Source organism: Heterodontus francisci, chromosome 30 (genome assembly GCF_036365525.1).
Source record: "Heterodontus francisci isolate sHetFra1 chromosome 30, sHetFra1.hap1, whole genome shotgun sequence".
NCBI lineage: Eukaryota > Metazoa > Chordata > Chondrichthyes > Heterodontiformes > Heterodontidae > Heterodontus > Heterodontus francisci.
Genome location: NC_090400.1, coordinates 20,372,133 through 20,400,114, shown reverse-complemented (window position 1 = coordinate 20,400,114; position 27,982 = coordinate 20,372,133).

The window sequence follows — 27,982 nt, the reverse complement described above, 5'->3', positions numbered from 1 at the left end:
CTCGCCTGACTCTTGTTCTCATCTGGTTTCATAGAGAATGATCCAAGTGACCATTCTTCACATATGAGCCCAATGAATGTCAGCAAGCCATTTAACCATGGAAAGCATTACACTGAAACCCAGTGCTGCCCGCACCCTTAGGTCCAGACACAGACACTTATCAGCAGGCAGGCTTTATCCAGTGGGTCATTGTGACAGCTGCAGGAGGTCTGTAGTTCTACATAATTGTTAATTGTACTTTTGGGTCAGACCATCAAGGAGAGGCAGAAGAAGCTGAGTCAGCTTGTAGTGACCTGAGAAATAACATTTGAGATGGCACCAGTGTAGTGGGGGACTGAAAAGTGTCAAAGAGCAAAGGAGTGTTGCTAACAAACACCAACCAGCAAACAGAAATAACCCAGGGCATGGCAATACAAATGCTTTTTTAACTGCTTGCACAGATCATATAGCAGCTGCTCGTTGAGCCTAAATCTTTGATAACAATGAATGTTAGATGAGTTTGGGAATAACTGACTGTCATCAGGTACTTTGGAACTGTACCATTATCCGCTGCCTTCTCTATTTTTACTGCCAGGAAGCCCACAGCCATTTTGGAGCTGCTTGCTGTTTCCAGAAACGGTTGTGGTTTTCTCATGCTGCTCTTGCGCTTAGCACCATGGACAATATGATTCTGCTGTTACCACAGGTAGTTGCCTCCCAGGGCCTACAAATTGCTGTAAAATACAATGTGTGGCACTGAACACAGTTTGACACAGGTTGCACCAACCTTTAATAAACCAGCATGAGGTTCGATTACTGCACTCAATGGGAGTGTGTGCGCTGAAGTGTTTATTTTTAAAGAGCACGATTTATCAACAGCTCGGCACATCAGCAAATGCTTTGAACTCAGGATCTGTGATGATGTTACATTAACACACAAACAGCATTCTTCACACATTGGGAAGTCCGACATAGAAAGCATTGTTTGCCGTTGTTTATGCACAAAATTTTATAGCAGAAATTAAAAGAATAACACGTTAATAACAAACATTCAATATAAAATCACAATACTGTGGATGCTGAAGATCTGAAATAAAAACAGAAAATGCTGGAAGTGCTCAGCAGGTCTGGCAGCATCTGTAGAGAGAGAAACGGAGTTAATGTTTCAGGTCTGTGACCTTTCATCAGAACATCAATATAAAATGATAAGCAAAGCATATCTCGGTAATACGTGTATCACAGATCATGGGTTCAATCTCCATTTTGCTGGGTTAGCTGATCTCAGCAAGGGTGGCAGTAGTCAGGGGGGTGGGAGTAGGTGGTCAGGGGCAGGTATCATTTATTATCAAATGACACCTGCTGCAAACTGTTTCTGTGTAGATGTGAGGGGAGGACAAGGCTGAGGTCAGCTCTAATGCCTGGCAATGATCAAATAGTGTCCCAACACTCATTGTTCAGGCTCGCTAAAGAAAAATGAGCACTTAAGTACAGAATAGAAAGTTTGTTCCATGTCGGGGAAACGGGAAGAAACTAAGACACATCAGCAATCCATTTTGGACAAATTATTGGAAAATCCCAAACTGTTTTGCCATGTTGCTTTTATCACAAGTCTATAATGGCAATTTAATACATGTTGGAATGGCTAATTTTCCACAATTTTACTTTATCTGATCATGTTTTCACTCTAACTCCTTTTCCTTACTTTACCTTCATTTCTTAGATCTGATGAATGGGTTTTGTCCTTATCATTTGACCCCAGAATTGATTGACAGGATTTTGGTGTGGAAATATGGCAGCTCATGGTTGGAATGACTGTGGCTTCCAAAATTGAGAAGTCCAGTTGAGCAAGAGGCATAGCATAAGAGAGAGAGAGAGAGAGAGAGAGAGAGGGGGTGGGGGGGGGGGGGGGGGTGGGGGGGAAGAGAGAAAAATACCAGATGAGAGAATAAAATAAGGAAGAGAAGGAATGAACAGAGGAGACAGAGAAAGAATGAAACAGCAAAAGCGTCAGAAAAAGGGGAGACAGAAACAATGGCATAGAGAGACAGAAGGGAAGGGAAAGAATGAATTAAGAGAAAGAATGTAATAGAGACGAAGAGACAGAGAAAGAAAATTAAAGAGCATATGAGACAAAATTACAGCATGAAACAGGAAGAGGCATACAGAAGTAACTCACAAAGTGATGGGTACTATAGCGTGATTTTACTTTTTGCTGCAGGCTAAATATTGAAATTAGAACATTTTACAGCAGAAAGATTCCTTTTCCACAATTTTATTAGTACTTCTCCTAATACAGTAACTGGAGAGGATCAGAGGAACATATATTAGTTTTAGAATATGCATTAAATCTTCAGATGAGGTGAGTGACTGGAAACAGATTGGAGGGTGATTAAAGAACCCGGGGAGAAGAACCAATAACTTTGCTTTGTTATGAAGTGGCGTGACGCCCTGCTCTCACCCTGTGGGCTGAATTCTATCTCCCTTATGATCAACTTATACTTCTGCCCACTTCACAGCGTGAGCTTAGTTATGTGGTGTTCAGATAACAGGTAATATTCTAAGAAAGAAGAATGTTGCATTTATATAGTGCCTTTCACAACCTCAGGGTATCCCAAAGTGTGTCACTGTCCTTTTTTTATTCATTCTTGGGATGTGAGCATCGCTGGCAAGGCCAGCAATTATTGCCCATCCTTAATTGCCCTTGAGAAAGTGAAGTACCTTTGAAGTATAGTCATTGTTGTAATGTAGGAAATGCTCGCTTTTCTTTTTCCATTTGCAATGGTATCCATGATTTGAAGGCTTGTTGGGTGGTGGCATTGTTAAACTAAAGGGAACACCATTAGTCTCACCTGCCCTGACAATGGTGACAAGCAAAACCTAAAAGCTACACCAATTGTTTCCAAATGGCCTTTGCATCATTTTCAATAAAATTTATATCTCTTGAATATGGCTGGTGAAAACACATTCTCAGTATCTACTCTATGCTGTGAATCCACTTGGAAATATGTCACTGCTAAATTGTCAGAAGCACATGCAATTCACATTAGACATATTTATATAGTGGCACAAAACGATGTTTCATAACACAATATAAAACTACATCAGGCCAATTGCGATGCCTGAAGTACATCTGTATCTGGAGGCTGTTGTGGGACGACCTTAAGAGGCTGTAAGTGAAGGTCACTGGAGGAAGTGATGTCCCGTCACATATGACCAGAGAGTTGTGGATGTAGCCCAACAGAGTGAGATGTGTTTAGATGTGGCTTATGAAGTAACTGTTAAGACATATGTTTTAGTTTAAAGACGTGTGCCTGTGAAAACGAAAACCTGTAAAAAGACCCATATTTATATTTTAAAAAAGCAGAATCACTAAGACAATGGCTTTCAGATATCCAGTTATAGATTGAAAGGAGTCAGGCATAGTATCTGATTTTAAGCTGTTTGATAGAGAATGGAACTCTGTTACCTGGATCAAGAAGTGATCGAATCAGAGAAACAAGGTACAAAAATTAAGAACGCACTCAGCAATGAGAGCCTGCAACAGATCAATACATCAGGATTGTCAGCTGAGGATCAGAAGGTCCCTAGCAAGTTATGGACATTCCTGGAACAGCAACTCAAGATGAAGATAAATTTCTGAATACATAGGCTTGAGCTTATGACCTACCAGCAAAGGCAAGATGAGGCCATTGACCAGTTTATTGCAAGGTGCTGAGACAAAGCTCAAAAATGCGACTTCACCGATATTGAATTGTTGGAATGGATTATAGAGCTAGTAATTGCATCTACCCCACAAGAGGCCTTTCAAAAAGACCTGCTAGGAAAGACGAAAGGCACACCATAGATACACTACTCAAAAATGGAAGGAGATTTGAGGTCCATCAAGGCTAGAGAGCAACAGTTACAAGCGTTGGGGGTGGCTACAACCATTGGTATGGTAACCAAGGATCAGAAGTCTGCTAAGCCTTGTGGAAAATGTGGCCTGACTCACCCAATTCGCAGTTGTCTGGCAAACCAGGACCAGTGCAAAGCTTGTGGCATGTGAGGACATTGGACAAGGCAGTGCAGAAGGCCAAGCTCAGATACTGCACACAGGAATGATGGCAGATCACATGCAGAGAGAACGTTTGCAAGACAGGATGGCAAATGCAACAAAAGGTATGCCAACACACAACAAAAGCCTAAGTAGGTGCACCAGGTAAGCAAAGAGACAGATTAGCGTGAGGACACGGATGAACAATGCACTCATGTGAACAGTGAGCAAGAATTGCACATAGTTAATTTGGATCAACGTGTCAATGCTCTTATGAAATCTGAGACATTTGTCATGATTGGCATGATATGTCCACAGAAGACTGGCAAGCACAAGCTCAGAGTAAAAATCGACACTGGAGCAAGTAAAATATACCCATCCATACACTGAAGGACATGTACTTCTTCTTCTTTGGCCTCCTTGTCTCGAGAGACAATGGGTAAGTGCCTGGAGGTGGTCAGTGGTTTGCGAAGCAGCGCCTGGAGTGGCTATAAAGGCCAATTCTAGAGTGACAGACTCTTCCATAGGTGCTGCAGATAAAATTGGTTGACAGGGCTGTTACAAAGTTGGCTCTTTCCTTGCGCTTCTGACTTTTTTCCTGCCAACTGCTAAGTCTCTTCGACTCGCCGCTCTTTAGCCCCGCCTTTATGACTGTCCGCCAGCTCTGGTGATCACTGGCAACTGACTCCCACGACTTGTGGTCAATGTCACAGGACTTCATGTCACGTTTGCAGACATCTTTAAAGTGGAGACAAGGGCGACCGGTGGGTCTGATACCGGTGACAAGCTCGCTGTACAGTGTGTCCTTGGGGATCCTGCTAGCTTCCATGCGGCTCACATGACCAAGCCATCTCAGGCACCGCTGGCTTAGTAGGGTGTATATGCTGGGGACGTTGGCCGCCTCGAGGACTTCAGTGTTGGAGATACGGTCCTGCCACCTGATGCCAAGGATTCTCCGGAGGCAGCGAACAAGGAATGAATTGAGACGTCGCTTTTGGCTGACCTATGTTGTCCAGGCCTCGCTGCCGTAGAGCAAGGAACTGAGGACACAGGCTTGATACACTTGGACTTTTGTGTTCTGTGTCAGTGCGCCATTTTCCCACACTCTCTTGGCCAGTCTGAATATAGCAGTGGAAGCCTTTCCCATGCGCTTATTGATTTCTGCATCAAGAGATAGGTTACTGGTGCTAGTTGAGCCTAGGTAGGTGAACTCTTGAACCACTTCCAGAGTGTGGTCGCCAATATTTATGGATGGGGCATTTGTGACGTCCTGTCCCATGATGTTCGTTTTCTTGAGGCTGATGGTTAGGCCAAATTCGGTGCAGGCAGCCGCAAACCTGTCGATGAGTCTCTGCAGACACTCTTCAGTGTGAGATGTTAAAGCAGCATCGTCAGCAAAGAGGAGTTCCCTGATGAGGACTTTCCGTACTGTGGTCTTCGCTCTTAGACGGGCAAGGTTGAACAACCTGCCACCTGATCTTGAGTGGAGGGAAATTCTTTCTCCTGAAGACTTGAACGCATGTGAGAGCAGCAGGGAGAAGATGATCCCAAACAGTGTAGGTGCGAGAACACAGCCCTGTTTCACGCCACTCAGGATAGGAAAGGGGTCTGATGATGCGCGCTATGCTGAACTGTGCCTTTCATATTGTCATGGAATGAGGTGATGATACTTAGTAGCTTTGGTGGACATCCAATCTTTTCTAGTAGTCTGAAGAGACCACGTCTGCTGACGAGGTCAAAGGCTTTGGTGAGATCAATGAAAGCAACATAGCGGGGCATCTGTTGTTCGCGGCATTTCTCCTGTAGCTGTCGGAGGGAGATCAGCATGTCAATGCTGGATCTCTCTACTCGAAAGCCACACTGTGCCTCAGGGTAGAGATGCTCAGCCAGCTTCTGGAGCCTGTTTAAAACAACTCGAGCAAAGACTTTCCCCACTATGCTGAGCAGGGAGATTCCACGGTAGTTGTTGCAGTCACCGCGGTCACCCTTGTTCTTATAGAGGGTGATGATATTGGCATCGCGCATGTCCTGTGGTATTGCTCCCTCGTCCCAGCACAGGCAAAGCAGTTCATACAGTGCTGAAAGAAGAGCAGGCTTGGCACTCTTGATGATTTCAGGGGTAATGCTGTCCTTCCCAGGGGCTTTTCCGCTGGCTAGAGAATCAATGGCATCACTGAGTTCAATTTTGTTGGCTGTACGTCCAGCTCATCCATGACTGGCAGAGACTGGGCTGCATTGAGGGCGGTCTCAGTGACAACATTTTCTCTGGAGTACAATTCTAGGGTAGTGTTCCACCCAGCAGTCCATTTGCTTGCGTTGGTCAGTGATTGTGACCCCTGATTTAGATTTGAGGAGGGCAATCTTCATGATGGTTGGCCCAAAAGCCCTCTTAATGCCATCATACATTCCTCTGATATTTCCAGTGTCAGAGGCCAGCTGAATATGACTGCATAGGTGTTGCCAGTAGTCATTTGCGCAGTGCCTGGCTGTTCTTTGTGCAGTGCTTCTGGCTGCTTTAGGTGCTACGGATGTTAACTCGCTGGGGGCTTTCTTGTAGTTCAGCAGTGCAATGCGCTTAGTGGCTATGACAGGTTCCAGCTCTTCAATGTGAGATTGAAACCAGTCTGCATTCCGCTTCACACGTTTGCCGTAGGTGGTCATTGCTGAGTCATAGATGGCGTCTCTGATGTGGGCCCACTTGGTCTCTGCATCCCCTATGGGAGTGTTTTGAAGGGCTTTTTCGAGTGAATTTAGAAACTTATGTAACAGCTGTGGTTGAGAAATTTCATACATTGAAGGACATGTACTTAAAGGAATGGGAATCTATGGTACAACCGTCTACATGAGGCTGACTGCCTATAATGGTTCTCCAAACCAGTGCATTGGAACAATAACCCTACAGTGCAGCAATGGGACCTCCAAATGGCTACCACAAATTTTATATATTGTCAACACAACTGGACCACCTGTCGCAGGACTTCCAGCATACCGAGATCTATGAATTGTCACTATACATGAAGTCAAAAAAGCACCGAAGGTGGTAGAATATACCCCCAGGTCATGTGTATCGGGCCGGTCCATGTAAAGGATGACACAAAGGCTGCAAGTCTTGACATGAAGAGGCGATATGACCAGGAGAGTCTCCTCAGGCTTCAGTTCATTGCAGCAAGTACACGGAGGCCAGAGGGATTACCGGTGAATGGCTATTTTGCCCGTTTTTCTAAGCTTTCCAAACAAGGGAAAGTGAAGGCATCATATGACAGGCAAGCAGAACCAGAAATAGCTTGATTGTGAGTATGAAAGAAGGTCAGAGTTCTTAATCATTCATTGGGAACTTGGTATCCCACAGAGGTTGCTAGGTATGTTACCAGCCCATATCGTACAAGGTCTAAGCACCTAAAGGTGTAATTCTCATATGGAATCAAAGTCAACTCCAAGAACTATATGACAACACGACATGTGACAACCCTGTGGTATCGCGTCATGTTCAAAAACAAAGTCTGAAAATGAATGAGCAGAGGGTACGAGCACAGAGGATGAACATGCTAACCAGAGTTCTGAGTCACCAGTGTCTCACAGCAGCCATCACGGTGAGAATAGGTTAACGAAAAGTAAGATCAGGATGAATAACCAAACCACCTCTGAGAGTGTTAAGCTTACTTACTTGTAAGTTGCATTTTTTTTTATTCATGTACATCGAGTCCGAACCACAACATTATTGTAGATATGTTTTTATCTTTGGAAAAAAGGGGCATGTTGTGGGACCACCTTAAGAGGACTACTTGAAGAAGCTGTAAGTGAAGATCACTGGAGGAAGTGATATCATGTCACACATGACCAGGGAGTTGTGGGTATAGCCCAACAGAGTGAGATGTGTTTAGATGTGGCTCGTGCAGTAATTGTTAGTATAGATATGTTCTAGTCTAATGTATAATAAAAACCCATGTTTTCTTTGGATATTATTTGTAGTCCTGTGAGTCTTTCAGTAGTTTACATATCAAAGGAACAAGTAATATCACAGAGGCTACAATGTTCATCTTAAAGAAGTGAATTACCTACATTTATACAGTCGAATCAGACCCGACTACAGTCAAAAAAATCAACACCCGCCTGCAAAAACTCAACAAATTCTGCCCTTTGACTCAGTCCTGGATCAGTATAGAGGTGATTTGGTAGAAAACAGCAGCTGTGTCCTCCTCCAGTCCACTCACATTACTCACATGTTTTGCTGCTGTCCTCTGTGCTAAGATATGTGAAAAATGCTGCATATTTTCTGAGGATTAAAGATTCTCCTATTTTCTGCCCATTCCCCTTCTTGCAGCTCAGAGCTCAGATGTGTAATCCACTCATAGGCCTCTGTTCACTATCTTCACACAGCAGAAAATCAGAATTTCCTGTAACAGCAGACTGAATCTTAATCCTTCTACCACAAGGTCCTTCACAAGTCTTCTCTAATGCAAAATGTGCCACTTCACCACCTGGAAGTGCAGATGTTCATCTGGGAAATATAAGCATGCACCTATAATATATTAAAAAACTTATCATCTATACATAATCCCTGTCCGTGACCTCTTGTCACTTATTAATCACACTTCTTGTGACAACATTTTCCCCATTATGGTTTTGTAGGTTCACATTCTACATTGTATAGAATTTCTACAGGTTCCCTGATCTCCAGCCATAACTTTGGCAGAGGGTCAGATGAAACTCCAGATCAATGGCTTACACAGTCTTTCATGTTGCTTTTCTGAAGCGTCCAATGATCTTCCGTCAAAGTCATGGCCTTTTACCACATGAAAGGCTGGTTAACAAAATTGAAGCTCATTGACTAGGAGGGTCAGTGTCAGCTTGGATAAAAAATTGACTTAAGGATAGAAAACAGTGAGCCGTAGTAAATGGTTGTTTTTCAGACTGGAGGATGGTAGACAGTGGTGTTCTTTAAGGGTCGGCGCTAGGACCACTTTTTGATATATATAAGTGACTTAAACATTGGAATACAGAGTAAAACTGCAAAATTTGCCGATGATACCAAACATGGAGGTGTGGCGGTGAGGATGATACCAATCAACTGCAACAGGACATAGGTAGGCTAGCAGAATGGCAGACAACCGACATATGGAATATAATAGAGAGAAGTGTGAGATGATGCATTTTGGCAGAAAGGATAGGGAGAGGCAATATAGACTTAATTGTAGAGTTCTAAAGAGTGTGCAGGGACAGAGGGACCAGGAGATTCATAGATCTTTGAGGCTGGCAGGACACATTGAGTAGTTAGCAAAGCACATGGGATCTTAGGCTTCCTAATTAGAGGTACTGAGTCCAAAAACAGGGAAGTTATGTTGAATCTTTATAAAGCTCTGATTAGGCCACAGCTAGAGTATTGTGTCCAGTTCTGGTCACCACACTTTAGGAAGGATGTGAGAGTGCTTGAGAGGGTGCACAAGAGATTTACCAAAATGGTTCCGGGGACGAAGGATTTTAACTACAAGATTAGGTTGGAGAAGCTGGGGTTGTTCTCCTTGGAACAAAGAAGATCGAGGGGAAATTTGATTGAAGTGTACAAGATTACGACAGGTTTAGATAAGGGAGTCAATGAAAAGCTGTTCCCATTAACTGATGATACAAGGACTAGGGGACACAGATTTAAGGTTTGAGAAAAGAGATGCAGGTGGGATGTGAGGAAGAACTTTTTTTAAGCAGCGATTGATAATGACCTGGAACTCACTGCCTACGAGGGTGGGGGAAGCAGAGACTATCAATGATTTCAAAAGGAAATTGAAAAGGCACTTGAGGAAAATAAACTTGCAGAGCTATGGGATAGACTGGAGGAGTGGGACCGAATGGATTGCTCTACAGAAAGCCAGCATGGAATTGAGGGGCCAAATGGCCTCCTTATGTGCTGTAATAATGACTCTATGACTCTAGGAGTTTGGAAATTCCCCTAAGCAGTTTCAGGGTCATGTATTTTACCTATGTAAACACATACGTCATTACATAATATGGTTGCCCAGTCTGTCATCTTATTCATTTGTCCCTCAGGGAGATGTAAAAACTTTCATCCGCCATGCTCATTTACCCCCAGGTAAGTTTTCCTACAGCTTCTGGTTTCATTATTTTCACATTTTGCACAATTAAATGTAAATTTTTATGATGTATGTATCTTCCTGAAAGTCTGCCAAACTCTTTCCCTTGTTTTCTTGAGTTTCTGGCCAGCATCCTACATGCACAAACTCATGGAACAAAATCCAGAAAGATTTAAAACCTTGCACAAAAAAGATTGAAATAAAAACAGAAAGTGCTAGAAATACTCAGCAGGTCTGGCAGCATCTGTGTAGAAAGAAAGAGTTGAAGTTTCAGGTCTGTGACCTGCTGAATATTTCCAGCAGTTTCTGTTTATATTTCAATCTTTTTTGTGCAAGGTTTTAAATCTTTCTGGATTTTGTTCCATGAGTTTGTGCATGTAGGATGCTGGCCAGAAACTCAAGAAAACAAGGGAAAGAGTTTGGCAGACTTTCAGGAAGATACATACATCATAAAAATTTACATTTAATTGTGCAAAATGTGAAAATAATGAAACCAGAAGCTGTAGGAAAACTTACCTGGGGGTAAATGAGCATGGCGGATGAAAGTTTTTACATCTCCCTGAGGGACAAATGAATAAGATGTCAGACTGGGCAACCATATTATGTAATGACGTATGTGTTTACATAGGTAAAATACATGACCCTGAAACTGCTTAGGGGAATTTCCAAACTCCTAGAATCTGCAGTATTTTGTTTTTATTATGCAAAGAAGATTGAATTTGGTTTGAACTAAAATCTTCAGTGGTCTCTACACCTCATGACTTCAAACCTTGACAAAGTCCCAACCACACACCCTTAACTGAATAGCTAACCTTCCCATGAAACCGTCAAACTCATCGCATAAATTATCTGCTTTGAAAGTAAAAATTGAAACTGCCATTGACAGAAGCATTCCTGGCCAGCGTCCCACATTCTACCCTCCATAAATTTGAGGTCATCCAATACTCTGCTGTCCATGGCCTTACTCTCACCCCTGTGCTTGCTGACCTACATTGGCTCCAGGTCAAACAATGCCTTGTTTTTAAAATTCTCATCCTCGTTTACAAATCTCTCCCTGGCCTCATCCCTCCTATCTCTGCAATCTCTTCCAGCTCCACAACACTCCAATACACACTGCACTCATCTAATTCTGGCCTCGTGAGCATCCCCAACTTTAATTGTTCCACCATTGGTGGCTGTTCTGCCGAGGCACAAAACTGTAATTCCACCCCAGATCCCTCCAAATCTCTACCTCTCTATCATCATAATCAACAATAACTTATATTTCTTCCTTTAAGACACTCTTTTAAAACCTACCTCTTTCCAAGCATTTGGCCATCTGCCCTAATATTACCTTATGTGATTCAGTGTTATATTTTGCTTTATAACGCACCTGTGAAGTGCCTTGGGATGTTTTATCCCTTTGAAAGTGCTGTATAAATATACATTGCTGTTGTTGGAAGAAGAATTCATTCTCTCGCCTGACACCCACCCAAATTTACCAGCAAGTTCTGACCACTGCTCACGAAAGTAACATTGTTGGAAACCGCAGCTCTCCCTGAGCAGCATTTCCAAGGAACGACTCCCCTCTCAACCCATCTTCTGTGCAACTTTTCCTCACCCTGCATGGAACAGCCTCATCAGGACTCAGCAACCCCACCAATAACAAGAAAAGAGATCAAGGAGGGTACACAGAGAAAGGAGGAACAGGGAGAGAGGGTGGAGGAGAGAGCATGTGGGCAAGATGGAGGGCAAAGGGGATGAGTCGGAAGGAAGCTGGAATAGGAGTTGGGGTGGGGAATAAGAGCAGGAGGAGGGAGGAGGAATGGACTGGAAGGGGTAAGGACTTTTTTAAATATTTCCTAGCCCCTCTCTTCCCTTTCCCACCTCTCTACTTTACTCCTCTCCTCTGCCACCTATCTCCCTCCCTCTTCTAACATTTCTTCCTTCACCTTCTCCTCCCTACTCTATCCTACTCTACTTCTTCCTATTTGTTTCTCCCCTTTCCTATTCCCATTTCTTCTGCTCTCTTCTCTCCTTCTCTCTTTTAATATTCTGCTTTCTTATGACCAGCCCTACTCTCATCCCATCCTCTCCTATTCCTCCATGTCCTATACCAGGGTTGTCTAACCTGTTGTATGATCGCCTCAAGAGTGATGTCCCTTTAAGAACTCAATAAGCTAATGAGCTAAGCACCAGGATGTAGTCATGTGACTTGAAGCCATGGTCACTCTGCAACTGTAACACCCTATGCAAAGGTTCTGTAAATGGTTTGCTCTGTATTGTATATACTAGTTTAGCTGTTAATAAACCTTCTGGAGATCTTCAATGAACTGGAATTCAGGCACCTCATTGTGCTGCTTAAGATAACACAACAAAACCCATGATATGGTGGCAGCAGTGGTGAAAAGGCAGATCTAAGCTTGAAGACCACATGTAAAACTGTTGTGAAAGTGACCCTTCCTACAGTCAAAAGAGAGAAAGTTCAAAAGAAATACTGGCCAAAACAGTGGAAAGAAAAAACTTACCTCCAGCTGTGGGAGACAGAGCACTAAACGACAGGCTGCAAGTCAATTCCTGTGATCGGATGAGTCATTGTGCTGATGGTCAATGAATCCTTGTTTTAAAAAAAAGCTTTGAAATGCTTCAAAAATTGATTTTTTTTTAAAAAGGCTCTGTGGGAGAGAGAAAAAAAACAGGGAAAACTCAATTCCTCTCTCAGGCTGATTGAGGTCTGCACCATTAAAGGAGGTGTCTGAAAAAAAGCGCAGGAAACCCCCGAACACAACAGAGTCTCCATTAATGCAGCCAAAGCTCAACAAAATCATTAAACCAGTCAAGTGTGAAGAACATAAATAAACTCCAGCAAAAAAAACAAAGGGAAAAACCCTTGAACTGCCTATTAAACAACTGTGTAAACATACAGGCTGAAGTGCTGAATGCAAAATAAACCGAGAATACCTGTTACTCTCCATCAAAGCAGCGAGGCTAAATAATAGAGAATTTTTTCAAAGGGGGAACAGCACAGAGTTAATAGAACAAGTTTTAAAACAAGTTTCAAATCGCAAATAGAAAAGTCATAATAAGTAGAGTGCTGAAGGCATACACAGAGCTGAACAAAGTTCATGTTACAGCCTCATGTTACAAAGCGTCCTCCCTGTGTGGCGGAGGCACCTCCCCTCCCACCACTGATAAGATCCCAGGGGCAGCAGGAAGAGGCCCTTAATTGGCCCTTAAAAGGCCACTTAAGGGCCTCAATTGGCCTCTGGGAGGGAAGGCCATCATCAGCCTATCACACCCCTGGTAAGATTGCTTGGTGATGGGCCCTCCACCTGCCACCACCCAATTCTCTGTGACCCTCCCCCCAACTCGGCCTCTGACCCTGCCTCAGGAGGGCCCATAAAATCCGTCCCTCTGTGTGCAATGTCACAGGAATGTGACTGGTGCATCTCTGTATGCGAGGAAAAAAAAGACTCAGTGCAATCAGTCCAACCACTGAATTGGATTATGACAGGAAAACCTTACTGACACAAGGCCTTTGGAACAGGATTATCAAAAAGTTTGTTCTAGCTGTTCTGTTAACATACATTAGGTTTAAAATTTAGCAAGCCAGGTATGATAGACATGTGACAACTGAGAAACAGCAAAAAAGGGCACTGATATTTCTCCAAGCCAGCTTCGGCACTACCTTCTCATTTTAATGCAGGTTCAGCAGCCCAGTCGCTTCTGTTATCTACTCCACTACCCAGAGACTTAATTAATATTAAAGCAGGGATCACAGAGAGCAGATGAATCTCTCCACAATGTGCGTGAGAAACACACATCAATTCACTTCAGTCCATTACTACAAATATTTCAATGAAGCTCTGATTTAGGTATTTGCTTTACAAAAGCAGTGTAAATTGTTGGGAACAGAATAGCCTTGCATTGCTTTCATTATAGTGACATTGTACATGAGTGGCACAATGACAATTTGAGATGCAGTGGTGCATTTTGATGTAAATCATTTCACACAATTTATCAAACATTTTCCATTGAAGAAACTGCCTGTTTGAAACACACTAGTGATATATAAAAAAGGTAGCGGGCAAAAAGTGCATGGAGGAATTCAAGACGTGTGTGCAATTGTAATAAAATGAAATGCCATCCCAACACTCACCTTGTACAAAAATTCTGCTAATGCATTCTGAGGCTGTGGAAATGTGACTGACTAATGGGACAGGTTAAAGGTTACAAGGCCATTAAGTCAAATTGGGAAAAAAATCTTGTCATTTAAAGATTGCCATAGAAATGAACAAAGAAAATTCAATAAGTTCACATGCCTCACATACATCAGCATGTACAAATCAGGGGTCATTCACTGCTGGATTGTGTTCCACATCACGGATAGCAGCACCAAAACATTCTAAGGAGAAAGGGAAGAGGACAGAAATATATAATAATACACAATTATTCTTCTGCTGCCACCAATTTATGCCAGTACCTTGCACAAATGGCCATCTTTCAAGTGTAGGTCAAGACAGTGAAGACTGGTGGGCTATTGAACTTGGGAAGGCATCACACCTGAACCTGATTAATATCAACTCCAAATGTCCAGAGAAACACATTTCCCAGGTGTTGTGTATTCAGAGTAAAACTAATACGAGGTACTAACCAGGAGGAGCCATGTTGGAAAACTTTATTTACACCTCCCAACAGAGAGGGCAGCAGAGAGGCAACATACAGAATACATTATAATACAATAAGCCAGTTTAATATAGTTAACTACACTCCCTTCCCATTTAAAATTTGTTTTTAACATTAAATGTAAAATGGTATGTGTACTTAATTTCCCAGAATACAATAACAATATTCTGAAATTTAACAGGTTGAGTAGCATGCTTATTACTGTAATCAAAACTAAAACATATATAACCAACATTTCCAGAGTAATTTACATGTTAAAAAATTGTTTTTCCTGAACATCGGTATGTCTTTTCAAAAATATCACCATTGAGAAGAAGTAATGAAAAGAACAACTTATTTCTTCTTCCTTCCTACATACCTATTCAATTAACCTATCCGGCTCCTTCCTCTTTCTGTCTGGGTATCTTCTTCCATTTTCATTAGCTTGACGCTGCTCTCCAAACATCTCAGACTGAGTCAACCCTGAACTTAGACTTGGATTACCAACTCCACTTAATCATTGGGACTTTGAAATCGATTAATTACTCTTAATCAAAGACCCTGAGTCACTTTGCTCGATTCTGTTGACTTCTGTGATACCGTGAAACTTTCAGTTTCTTTGTGAGTTTCACTTTCCTTCTGACTTTCACTTGGAACTATAGGAAGGTGGTCTTTCGGAGTTTTCTCATGCTCTCCTTTTCTCAGATTTCCTCTTTCAAGTAAATGATCTACATGACACTGACGGAGTTTCTCACCAATCTTCACAAGATATGTGAATACACCTAGGGTGAAATTTTATGCTGACGGTGGGGGTCTTGAGGTCGGGAGAAACCGATGCCGAGATCCCCACATTGCCTCTTGTATGGAAGGCCCGCTGAATTTAGTGCCAATCAGGCACTTAACTGGACAGCAGCGGGCCTTCCGTAGGATTTAGGACCCTGTCGCTGGAAGTCCCAGCCTTGCAGAGCTGCCATGCAATCAGAGGCCAGCAGCTGCAGTGCAGAGGTGGTGGCTGCTGCAGTAGCTGCAACAACCAGAGATGAAGGAGCAGCGCTAGAACCAGGCTTAAGGTAGGTCAGGGTGGGAGGGGTCTCACGGGATGGTGTTGTGGGAGGGAGGGGTGGCCCTCAATGGCCTCCCACTTCTTGATGCTGGGTCCATCATTCAGGCATTGAGCCTTTGAACGAGGGACAACACGCCCCCCCCACCCGCCCCCCGACACCCCCACCGCTGCCGGGAAGCAGCCCACACAGTTTTTGGTACCATGCTTCCCATGCGGCGGCATGGGTAATTACAGCTGTGGCAGAAAGAGGACCTTAATTAGGTATTAATTACCTGGTTACGAGCCTCAATTGGTGGTGGTTGGGAAGGTCATTCACAGGACTTCCCGCCCCAGAATAAATTTCGGCGGAGGCGGGATGGTGGCTGGGCCCCCCTGCCACCATCCCACCCGATTTTATGCTCTCCCCACCTCCAAACCCATCGCAGCAGAGAGCATAAAATTCCACCCCGAGTCTTTTTACAACAACTCCAAACAGATAGTTCTCCTTATTACCTCAGTGGTTTTTCACCATTACCTTCTGACCAGCACTGACCTCTCTAAGTTTCATGCCTCGAGTATCATGACTCATCTTCACTTGTCTAGTTCTTCTCTTACCTTGCTATTGATGTGTGGCTTAAGCAAACAAAGCCTTGTCCTAGGAGCATGTTTAAACACTAACTCATAAGGTGAGCAACCTGTTGTAGACTGTGGGGTTATTCTGTAAGAAAACAGAATATTGCCTAGCCTGTTTTGAAGAGAAACATGGAAATTACTGCCTAGCTTGTCACCTTGCAACATGGGGATTTCTGCAAAGACCTCTTCACAATTTATACATTACTTTCTGCAACACCATTCGATAGATGATATAGGAACATAGGAAATAGGAGCAGGAGTAGGTCATTCAGCCACTCAAGCCAGCTCTGCCATTCAACTAGATCATGGATGATTTATTTAAATGACTTTGATGAAGGGACCTTAGGTATGGTTGGTAAGTTTGCTGATGACACAAAGATAGGTAGGAAGGTAAGTTGTGAAGAGGACATAAGGAAGCTACAAAGCAATATAGCCAGGTTAAGTGAGTCGGAAAAGATCTGGCAAATGGAGTATAATGTGGAAAAATGTGAAATTGTCCATTTTGGCAGGAAGAATAAAAAATAAGCATATTATCGACATGGTGAGAATTGCAGAGCTCTAAGATACAGAGGGATCTGGGCGTGCTAGTGCATGAATCTCAAAAGGTTAGTATGGAGGTTCAGCAAATAATTAGGAAAGCTAATAGAATGTTATCATTTATGCAAGGGGAATTGAATACAAAAGTTGGGAGGTTATGCTTCAGTTATACAGGGTATTGGTGAGACCACAGGAGTACTGTTTGCAGTATTGGTCTCCTTATTTAAGGAAGGATGTAAATGCATTGGAAGCAGTTCAGAGAAGGTTTACTAGACTAATACCTGGAATGGGCAGGTTGTCTTATGAGGAAAGGTTGGACAGGCTAGGCTTGTATCGCTGGAGTTTAGGAGAGTAAGAGGTGACTTGACTGAAGCATATAAGACCCTGAGGGGTCTTGGCAGGGTGGTTGCGGATAAGATGTTTCCCCTTGTGGGAGAATCTAGAACTAGGGGTCACTATTTAAAAATAAGGGGTCGCCCATTTAACTCAGAGATGAGGAGAATTTTTTTTCTCTCAGCGGGTCGAGAGTCTTTGGAATTCTCTTCCTCAAAAGGCAGTGGAAGCAGAGTCTTTAAGTATTTTTAAGGCAGAGGTAGATAGGTTCTTGATAAACAAGGGGGTGAAATGTTATCAGGGGTAAGTGGAAATGTGGAATTGAGGTTACAATCAGATCAGCCATGAACTTATTGAATAGCGGAGCAGACTCGAGGAACTGAGTGACCTCCTCCTGCTCCTAATTCATATGTTCGTATGTATCTTCTACCTCAATGCCATTTTCCCGCACTATCCCCATATGCCTTGATGTCTTTAATATCTAGAAATCTATCAATCTCTGTCTTGAACATACTCAATGACTAAGCCTCCACCACCCTCTGGCATAGAGAATTCTCTGCGTGAAGAAATTTCTCCTCATCTCAGTCCTAAATGGCCTACCCCTTATTCTGAGACAATGTCCCCTAGTTCTAGAGTCCCCAGCCAATGGAAACATCATTCCTGCAACCACCCTGTCAAGCCCTGTAAGAATTTTGTATGTTTCAATAAGATCATATAGGAACATAGGTACACACAAACATATGAACACCTCTCATTCTTCTAAACTCTAGAGAATACAGGCCCAGCCTCCACAATCTCTTCTCTTAGGACAATTCCGCCATCCCAGGAATTAGTCTGGTGAACCTTCGTTGCGCTCCCTCTATGCTAAGTATATCCTTCCTTAGCTAAGGTGACCAAAACTGCTGGTATTAGAGTGTGTTTGACTTCACGCTTACCCAGAAATATTTAAAGCTCTTCTGACGTAAACTGTGGATCATTATTTGATACCAACAGTTCTAGCAATGCATAAATTGTGAATCAACTTCTCAAAACCTCAATAGTTTTGGGAACTGTGGTATTTGGCGAAATCGCAATATTTAGCCACTTGCTATAGCTATTGACCAACACAAAGTACTCTTTGCCTTCCACATCAAAGAAATCAATGTGTACTCGTTCCATGGTTTTCTTGTGTTTGACCATGGAATAGAAGAAACTTTGGTTGGATCATTGGTCATTTTGAAACACACTTCACAACTTTTCACCAATTCGTCAATATCTCTATCTACCTTTGGATACCAAAATTAGCTTCTTGCTATTGCTTTCATATGGACTATCCCCATTTACTCTTGGTGAAGTTCCTTCAACAATCTCTCTCTAAACATTGGCAGAAAAATGACTCTTAAACCCCATAGGAAATAGCCTTGATCTACACTCAGTTCATTTCCATGGATGAAATACTCTTGCAATTCCTCATCATCAAACTGTTTAGACCAGCCATTCATGACATAATTGAGCACTTTACTGAGTACCATAACCTTGCGAGTTTCTTCAGAAATTTCTCTGGCAGACACTGGCATGTTGTTTATGTAAAGTAATTTATAGGTAACTCATGAGCTAAAAATGAACCAGTCATCACTTCCTCAATGCCAGACATACTCTTTCTGATCCCTACTGTAAATAACTCAGTGCAGTTTAAACACATGTTCTTAAGCCAATTTCTTCCCATCAAGAAGACTTGGTTCCTTCCTACTACTACCCATGGCAAATAATAGGATGCATCATTATATTCCTAATACTGTAATACTGTTATTGGAAATAACTAGTCAGTTTCTCACCAGTTTTTGTAAGACAATGTGACTTAGGGACTTCTTGTACTCTCCTTCCGAGATAACAGACACTGCTGCGGCGTGTCAACGACGTACATAAGTTGTGGCTCTCTGCCTTTCATTTTTACTGTTGGTGCTGAAATTATATTTTCAGCTTTTTTTCTCTCAACTTTCATATGCTGTTTTTCTTGTTCTCTGATTGAGTTCAACTTTTGATCTTCCTGCTCGATAACACCCACTTCTGTTTCCAGCTCTACCAAATGTGCATTTGAGGACTTCCAGGAGCCTGAACTAGCTTTAGGTCTACCATGACCTCGACCTGGTGCATTGCTGTGACCTAGATCTTTACCATGACTTGGCGCATAACTGTTTCCTCTACTCTTGCATGCTGTCTGAATATGACCAACTTTCCCGCAGGCATAGCACTTTGACTGGAAATAGGAGCATTTGGGTGGCTGGTGGCTACCATGGCAACGATAGCATCTAAATTTCTGACTCTGACTGTGAACTTGGCTGCCTGGTTCCTGCTGAAATCCAGTTGAACTCCCCTGCCAGCTCAGGAAAAGAAGTTCCTTGCAATCTGCAGCTATCTCTTCCTGCCATTTCCATGGCTGTGGCCTTATTGCATTCCTCCTTTCATGTCAGCTTATTGTCTTTACACATAAGCTTGGCCTGGATGTTCTATTCTTTGGACCTCCAATGAGCATGTCTCTAAGGTTGACTTCTAAGTTAGCACCACAACCACAGTGATTAGACAATTTCTTTAATTCATGAATGTAATCTGCAATAGACTCATTTGGCAACTGCTTCCTTTCACGAAATGCAACTGAGAGTGCAATTTTGTTCTTAGTTGAGCCATAATATGAGTCTATTTATCATTTATTTCATTAATCTCATTTATTTCAGAATAGTCCAAAGTACTGGGGACTCGTGGACAGCATTGATTAAACACCACCTCAAATGCATCCGGCCCCATCATGATCAGGAAAACATTCACTTTATCCTCATCTAGGATTTTATTAGCTTGCAGCCAAATGTGTAACCTTCATTCGTAAGTACACCAGTCCTCCAGGTTAGGGTTGAATTTGCCCATTGTCCCAAAGTATGTCTTCAGTGCCATATTTTTTAAAATTACGTACTCAAATCAGTTGTAGCTGAAAATGAATTGCAGACTCATGAAGCAATCTTTCAAATCGCTCTGTCATGCAGGCCCCCACCTGCCAAGAATGAGGCACATCAATTTCGCCACATGGATATTAAATTTCAAATTGTTGCTGGAAAAAAGAGAAGGCCTGTTACAAGGAATTGCCAGGCCCCTGGCTGGAAAGACATGTTTGCATATTAGCAGACAGTGTTGGAACAAAGAAGCTATACCCTGCTCCCATGCAATACGCAGAAAAGACCTGGTCAAACCAGTTCGGTCATGTGACCACCTTGTTGGCCAACTTGGGGAGTTTTAAATTGTAGACACAATGTTTAAAAAGAAAACTCTTTGCTCCTGGATAGAAAAGATCTCTCCTGGCTGGCTCACCGCAGCCTCTCCTGTCTGCTCCCATCTCTTTCCCACCAGCTTCAGAATGCTCTGAAGACACATGAACCCCAAGAGAGAAGCATCTCCTACAGTGAACAAGGTTTAAGAAGAATACTGCGCCCCAACGAAAAGCAACTTTTCAACTTAATTTTTTCTTCTGCTCTTTTCTGTCCCTATCTGCATGTGTGTATCGTATATGCATGCTAGCGTGGACGCATCATGTATCCGTAGGCATTAACCGAATTAGAGTTTAAGTTTAAGTTTTTAATAAATTTCACTTTTCTTCTTTAAACCTAAGAAAGCCTGTTTGTGCTCATTTCTTTGCCTTATAATTGGAAAGCGGTGAACAAGGATTCACCAAGGGGGAGCTCAAAAAACAATGTGTTTGAAAATAAAATCCTTTTTCAGTAAGACCAGGTAAAGGCAGAAAGGGACCCCTAGACCTCTTTCTCAGCTGGTCGTAACAGCTCAAATTTCCTCAAAATCGAGTTTGGGAGTTCCAAAAAGTGTGTCAGAATGTTCTTGACTGTAATCTCCTGAATTAGATGTAAAATCCTATTCTTTCATTGGCATGTTCTTGTTGTGTATTCAGAATAAAACTAACATGAGGTCTTAACTGGGAGCAGCCATGTGGAAAACTTTATTTACATCTCCCAACAGAGAATGCAGCAGAGAGGCAGTATACAAAAGATATTACAATACAATAAGCCTATTTAATACAGTACACTACACTAGGGGTTTCTGCACAGCATTCAGAAGTGGGAGCCCTGTCTGATTTTTCTCTCTGACTTGCATTTACAGCAGCCACACTATCATCACCCTAGCTCAAACCAGCTAAGTCAGCAAAGACCTTTGCAGCTGTATGGCTGAACTCCACAGTACATTAACCAGCTAAGCCATGAGCAGAGTGTTAATTTCAATACATACTGTGAGGAAGTCTGGCTTTGTGGGCTTAATTACTCTGTCAATCAATCTCCCTGTAACAAGAAACAGTGTTACACATGTATGACCCAGAATCTAATAGTCACAGAAGATTCAGGGACAGATTTTTGTGTCACTTTAAAACTGGGCAGCAACAGGACCAAAATTACTTAACTGTTGGAATTGAAGACACACTGTTGAGTTGCCATCTGTCCAAATTGCAGATGAACCTCCATCCGGACATCTCAGGTTTGCACCTGAAACAGGCAGGAGATTTATTTATTAGTGCAAATTAAGGTTGTTACGACCGAAGCAGGAGGAGTGCACTGTTTATTCTAGTCCCACTTCTCCACAGGTCGCAACATATACTTTAAATTGTCCCACTTACTGATACAGTCAATCGTATACTCTATTTTTCCCAGAATAGAACACACTAACCAGGTTTCTTTAATGAACAAAATTATCAGTTTATTATTAAAAAAAACTTAACTAGTAATGAAGTAAAGCATAAACACACAGATTGAAATTTTAAAGTCCCCTTTTTACCTTAGCCCCTCACTCTCTCACACACATACACATATACACCAGTTAAGCAGAAAAATAAAAGGGATTTGGTTCAGAGCTCTGTTAGAGACAAAAAAGAACACTTGGGTTGATTACTTGCGCATTCCTGAAGAAAATAGCAGATGAGATATATTGTGTTCCAAAACTGGCATACAGTCTAACTTCCGAACACAGGTAGACAGATCACAGAGATCTTTTAGAACAGCTCTTTTCAGGCGGCGTTGAGAACCATTCTAGCAAGTTTTCCCTCAAAGACAGGAGATGAGATGAATTAACACAGTGGACTTCTCAGGGTCTTTTAGAGATGCTGGAAAGCGAGCTGGGTTGTGGTCTTCTCTCCTTCCTTCACTTCTTCAGCAGCAAAATAACTATCAGCCGCTCAATCCAAAAGGTAAAACACATTGACACTACAAGCAAAAGCCTGCGAGTTTTTCTTCCTTCTCAGGTGCGCTCTGCGGCTCTCTGGCTTGTCCAACCAAGGGATGCCTGACTGACTTCCTTGCCTACATCTTCCTCTGTTGCCAGGGTTTCAGTTCTATTTTTAACTTGAGTCATGTGACAACCAGGAAACATTATCACCAAACTAGTTCTTTCAATGTCCTCTTGAAAAAAAAACTGGTCCAACATTTATTCAGTTTGTCTATGAATTCCTCAAAAAACTTTAACAAAAAAAAAAGAATCACTTCCGTAACAGGGAAAATGACAAAGTTAGGGACCCAACTTCATTTTCATGTCAACATTGCAACTTGCACTTCCTGCTCCCTCTACTAGCTTTGAGTGGTACGAGTCAGGTGTCAGCCATTTCCAGCAATATTTAAGAGAGTTCATCTCCTCTCTGGTAAAACTGTAGAGTTTTGAGAGAGGGCGGAGTTCCAGACCGGTAAGTATAAAAAACCTACCTCGGGGATTCTCGGAGCAGACTCGGAGGGCGGTGTTCCAGAGTGGTAAGTATAAAAAACTTACCTCGGGGATTCTCGGAGCAGACTCGGAGGGCGGAGCTGGATGTTGCCGGAACTGGAAAAGTGCCGCTATAAGGAAAAACTGGATAGGCTGGGGTTGTTCTCCTTGGAACAGAGAAGGCTGAGGGGAGATCTGATTGAAATGTACTAAATTGTGAGGGGCCTGGATAGAGTGGATGTGAAGTGTCTATTTACATTAACAGAGAGGTCAATGACTAGAGGGGGCATAGATTTAAAGTGATTGGTAGAAAAATTAGAGAGCAGATGAGGAAAAATTTTTTCACCCAGAGGCTGGAACTCACTGCCTGAAAAGGTAGTTGAGGCAAAAACCCTTAACTCATTTAAAAGGTGTCTGGATATACACCTCAAGTGCCAAAACCTGCAAGGCTATGGACCAAATGCTGGAAGGTGGGATTAGACTGGCTGGCTTGTTTTTTAGCCAGTGCAAACATGTTGGGACAAGTGGCCTCTTTCTGTGCCATAAACTTTCTATGATTCTATGGCCACTTATCAGCCCAAGCCTAAATGTTGACCAGGTCTTGCTGCATGCAGGCACGGACTGCTTCAGTATCTTAGGAGTTGCAAATAGTGCTGAACATTGTGCAATCACCAGCGAACATCCCCACTTCTAACTCTAAGCTAAAGGGAAAGTCATTAATGAAGCAGCTGAAGATGCTTGTGCCTTGGACATTATCCTCAGGAACTCTTGCCGCGATATCCTGGGGCTGAGATGATAAGTCTCCAACAACTATCACCATCTTCCTTGGTGCTAGTTATGACTCCAACCAGTGGCGAGTTCTCCACCTGATTCCCATTGACGTCTATTTGCTCGACCTCTTGATGCCCCAGTTGGTCAAATGCTCCCTTGATGTCAAGGGCAGTTACACATAATTCACCTATGTCCTATATGACAGTGGTTTGCTGTTACAGCATATCACAGTCCAAACTTCTTTCCTTCCTGCACTTTCCAGGCTGGCACAGGGAATATCAGTAACGTAAGTAAATATGCAGTACTTGTTGCCATATTGAGCAAACTCTTTCATCATTTTCCATATGGCAAACTAAAAACGGCAGTATTAAGCTCTGGACTTCATACTAATTACAGGATTCCCACAAGTTCAGGGCAACATTAAAAATCACCTTTCAGCCTTATACGCAAGAATCCACTGCCTTTATGAGTGACAAGGACTTCAACTTAACGTGCCACTGGTTTACGATCACCAACACATTATGCAGGTCCTTTTCTCTTGCTACTTAACTCTATCATTTACCTGCTTTCCTGGCAGCTGCAATGATGCTTTTATGTTGTGGCAATTTTCCATCCCCTCCACTCTTTGCCCTTGCACAGCAAAAGCAAGGACAGCTGCTTGGGGACAAGAGCTATCTCCTGCACATTTGGCTCATGACTCTTCTCGGAAACCCACACTTGGCTGCTAAATTCAGTTACAATAAGATTGATGGGTAAACTTAAGCAGACCATTAGTGTCTTCAAGCAACAATTCTGATGTCTGGTCAGGTCTGTGCTTGCACAAGATATTCTCACAATAGCTGCAGCATAGGAGCTGGAAAGCTGCTGTGGCTCAGTCAGGGGTTCATAAGATGCTCATGGTGATGACCTCTGGCAGTTCCAGCCAGAGATGGGCCTGGCTGCAGCAATTCCACAGGTTGTCTAACTCAGCTGGCTTTCTGTCACCAGTGTGGGTGTGAATTGAGGGGATTGTGAAGCTTTGGTTGTCTTGTCTTCATGAGAGATGCTAACATGTTCCATTGCCAATGCACAATTTCTCCTGATACAGGTTCTACAGATCTGCAGGAGAGCAGACTTTGCGACATTGATGATCTAACTGAAGTCTTTATCCATTTGATTTCTTAGCCTGTCTATAGTGGAGAAGAAGTTTGAGTCCAGAGCCTGCATGGTCCCAGAATAAACATCCTTGTGAGATGCTATTACCGGTGTCCTGACTCATACAAGAGAAGGCTCAACTTTTGCATCCATAGAAGCCACAACACATGCCATGGTTGTCTGCAGAGTATTGATACCATGAGCCAAAGTCCCACACTATTTGATAATGGACTCTGTCATACTCTCCAACATGTTCTGTAAGCTCCTTGACAAGCAATTCAATGCATTTCTCATTTTCTGGTGCACAGACAACATCTTTTAATAAAGGTGATGCCTCTACGATCAGTAGCTCTGACCTCTTCAGGGAGCTAGGACATGAGCAGGCACTCCCATGAACTCATTATTGAGCCACTCTTGCTACCTCAATGCATTTTTGTTCACTGTGCTTAGTGAATCCCTCGGCACAGACCTCTCTAATTCCGACCTTAGGCTTGCAGGATGCTGACTTTTGTGCTGATGCCCAGCAGGGAAAAAGCAAATGAGAGTATATCTTCTGGAGGAGTTCTCTGCCTCAGTCTGTCTGACTGGAGTGCCTGTTGTTTGATTGACTGGGCTAACTTGTAGTCTCTTGGGTAAGTACTAGCAGTTAAGTGGTCACACAATGCATCACCAGGTTATAATGAATGGGTAAATGATAGAGTTAAGTAGCAAGAGAAAAGGAAGGGAAGAGGCCTAACTACCCTCCTGTGTCTTGCCATTTCCGATGTTGCGTTCTTTTATGTCAATTATGTCAATGGCATTGGGGTCAGTATCTGTAGTGTGGCAGGACCTCCTTCTATGCTGGTTTTCTGCCTCCTGCTGTGTGCCAAAAAAAGAAAGTGGGTTAATATGTACCCTGGGTAAAGGGTATCAATATGAAGGAGCTTACCATAGTGTATGATGACAGGAAGAGGCAGCAAATATTGTCAAGAGGGTGAAGTAATTCTGTAATGGGCCAAAAGGAAGTACAATGAAATCATCCCCGATAACCTATGGAGAGCCTTGACAAGTGACAAAGGAAAGGATTAATAGTGTTGAGGCAAAGCTGAGGCTGTAAAGAAGTATGAGAAATGTGAATGTGTTTTTTAACATCATTAGTCCTGATCAGATCATTATTTTTTCTGCCCTGTAGTCATGTCCTGGCTGCAATGCTGATGGCACAGACATTTTCTGCCTTGGAACCCATTAGTCATCTGTGGGCATAAGGACTTCTTTTCTGATGGTCACTTGCTCGATCTGCATCTCCACCATTCCACAGTCTTGGTCATCTGTGGTCCTCACAAAAAAAAGTACCTCCTTTTTAAAGTGCTGATGCAACAAGACAAAATGCGCCCCCTCACTTATTAGGGATTTCACAAGGGTCCAATATAATGATGCTGTACTATTTTTCTGCCACTAGTGACTCCATTGAGTTAGATAAATAGCTTTATCCTCTGCCAGCAAATTATAATATTGGCACAAATATTACAGTGAGTGGCAAAAGATTACTGCCAGCCAATCCACTTGCACTTCCCCACAAAATTACAATGGAATTTTGTATTGGAATTGTTGTGATTAAATAGTCAGAACAGTGTAGCACCCTCTACAGGGGATCTGGGACCTTAGTGAACAGCAAAAGCAATTGTGCATCTCCTTAACCAATCATATTGAAGAATTGTTAATGAGCAGTGTAGAGTGTGAACCAGGAAGTGTAAGTTCGAACAGTTAATTAAATGTCAAATTATGTATAGAATACAGAAGAGAGGGAAAGAAAGATAGGATTATGAGAAAGAGATTAAAGAGACTAAGCTATTGTTTACATTTTGAATTTGTTAAAAAACCTCCAACAATGGTTCAAATCTGAAGCAATACGACTCAATACTTGTAAGAGTTAATTTTCAGAATGGTTGTTTATCAGACTGATCACGCTGTTTGAAATTTACTTAGACTAGCATGGACAAGCTTTAATTTTTTCTGAAGAGTTTAGTGGATGTTTATTTCTCATCTGCATACTGCTCTTTGGTCCCATCATCCAAAATCACAGCTTTAGTTTTCACATGTACGCTGTCGGCACCCAGCTCTACCTCACCACCACCTCTCTCAACTCCTTCACTATTGCTAAACTATCATACTGCTTATCGCACATCTAGTACTGGATGAGCAGAAATTTCCTCCAATTAAATACTGGGAAGACTGAAGCCATCGTTTTCGGTCCCCACTCCATTCCTTAGCTATTGACTCCATCCCTCTCCCTGACAACCGTCTGAGATTAAGCCAGTCTGTTCACAACGCTGGTGTCACATTTGACCCAGAGATGACTTTCTGACCTCAGATTCACACCTTCACTAAGACCGCGTATTTCCACCTCCGTTATATCGCCCAACTTTGCCCCTGTCTCATCCTGGGGCTGAAACCCTCATTCATGCCTTTGTTACCTCTACAGTTGACTATTCCAACAGACTCCTGGCTGGTCTCCTTCATTCTACCCTCAGTAAACTTGAGATCATCCAAAACTCTGCTGACCTTGTCTTAACTTGCACCAATTCCCTTTTACTTATCACCTCTGTGCTCGCTGACCTACATTGGCTCCTGGTCAAGCAATGCCTTGATTTTAAAATTCTTATCCTTGTTTTCAAATCCCTCCATGGCTTCCCCTCTCCCTATCTCTGTAATCTCCTCCAGCCCCACAACCCTCCGAAATATCCATGCTCCTCTAATTCTGACATCTTGAGCATCCCTGATTTTAATTACTCCATTACTTGGGCGGCACAGTGGCGCAGTGGTTAGCACCGCAGCCTCAGGGACCTGGGTTCAATTCTGGGTACTGCCTGTGCGGAGTTTGCAAGTTCTCCCTGTGACCGTGTGGGTTTTTGTCGGGTGCTCCGGTTTCCTCCCACCGCCAAAGACTTGCAGGTGATAGGTAAATTGGCCATTGTAAATTGCCCCTAGTGTAGGTAAGTGGTAGGGAATATGGGATTGCTGTAGGGTTAGTATAAATGGGTGGTTCTTGGTCGGCACAGACTCGGTGGGCCGAAGGGCCTGTTTCAGTGCTGTATC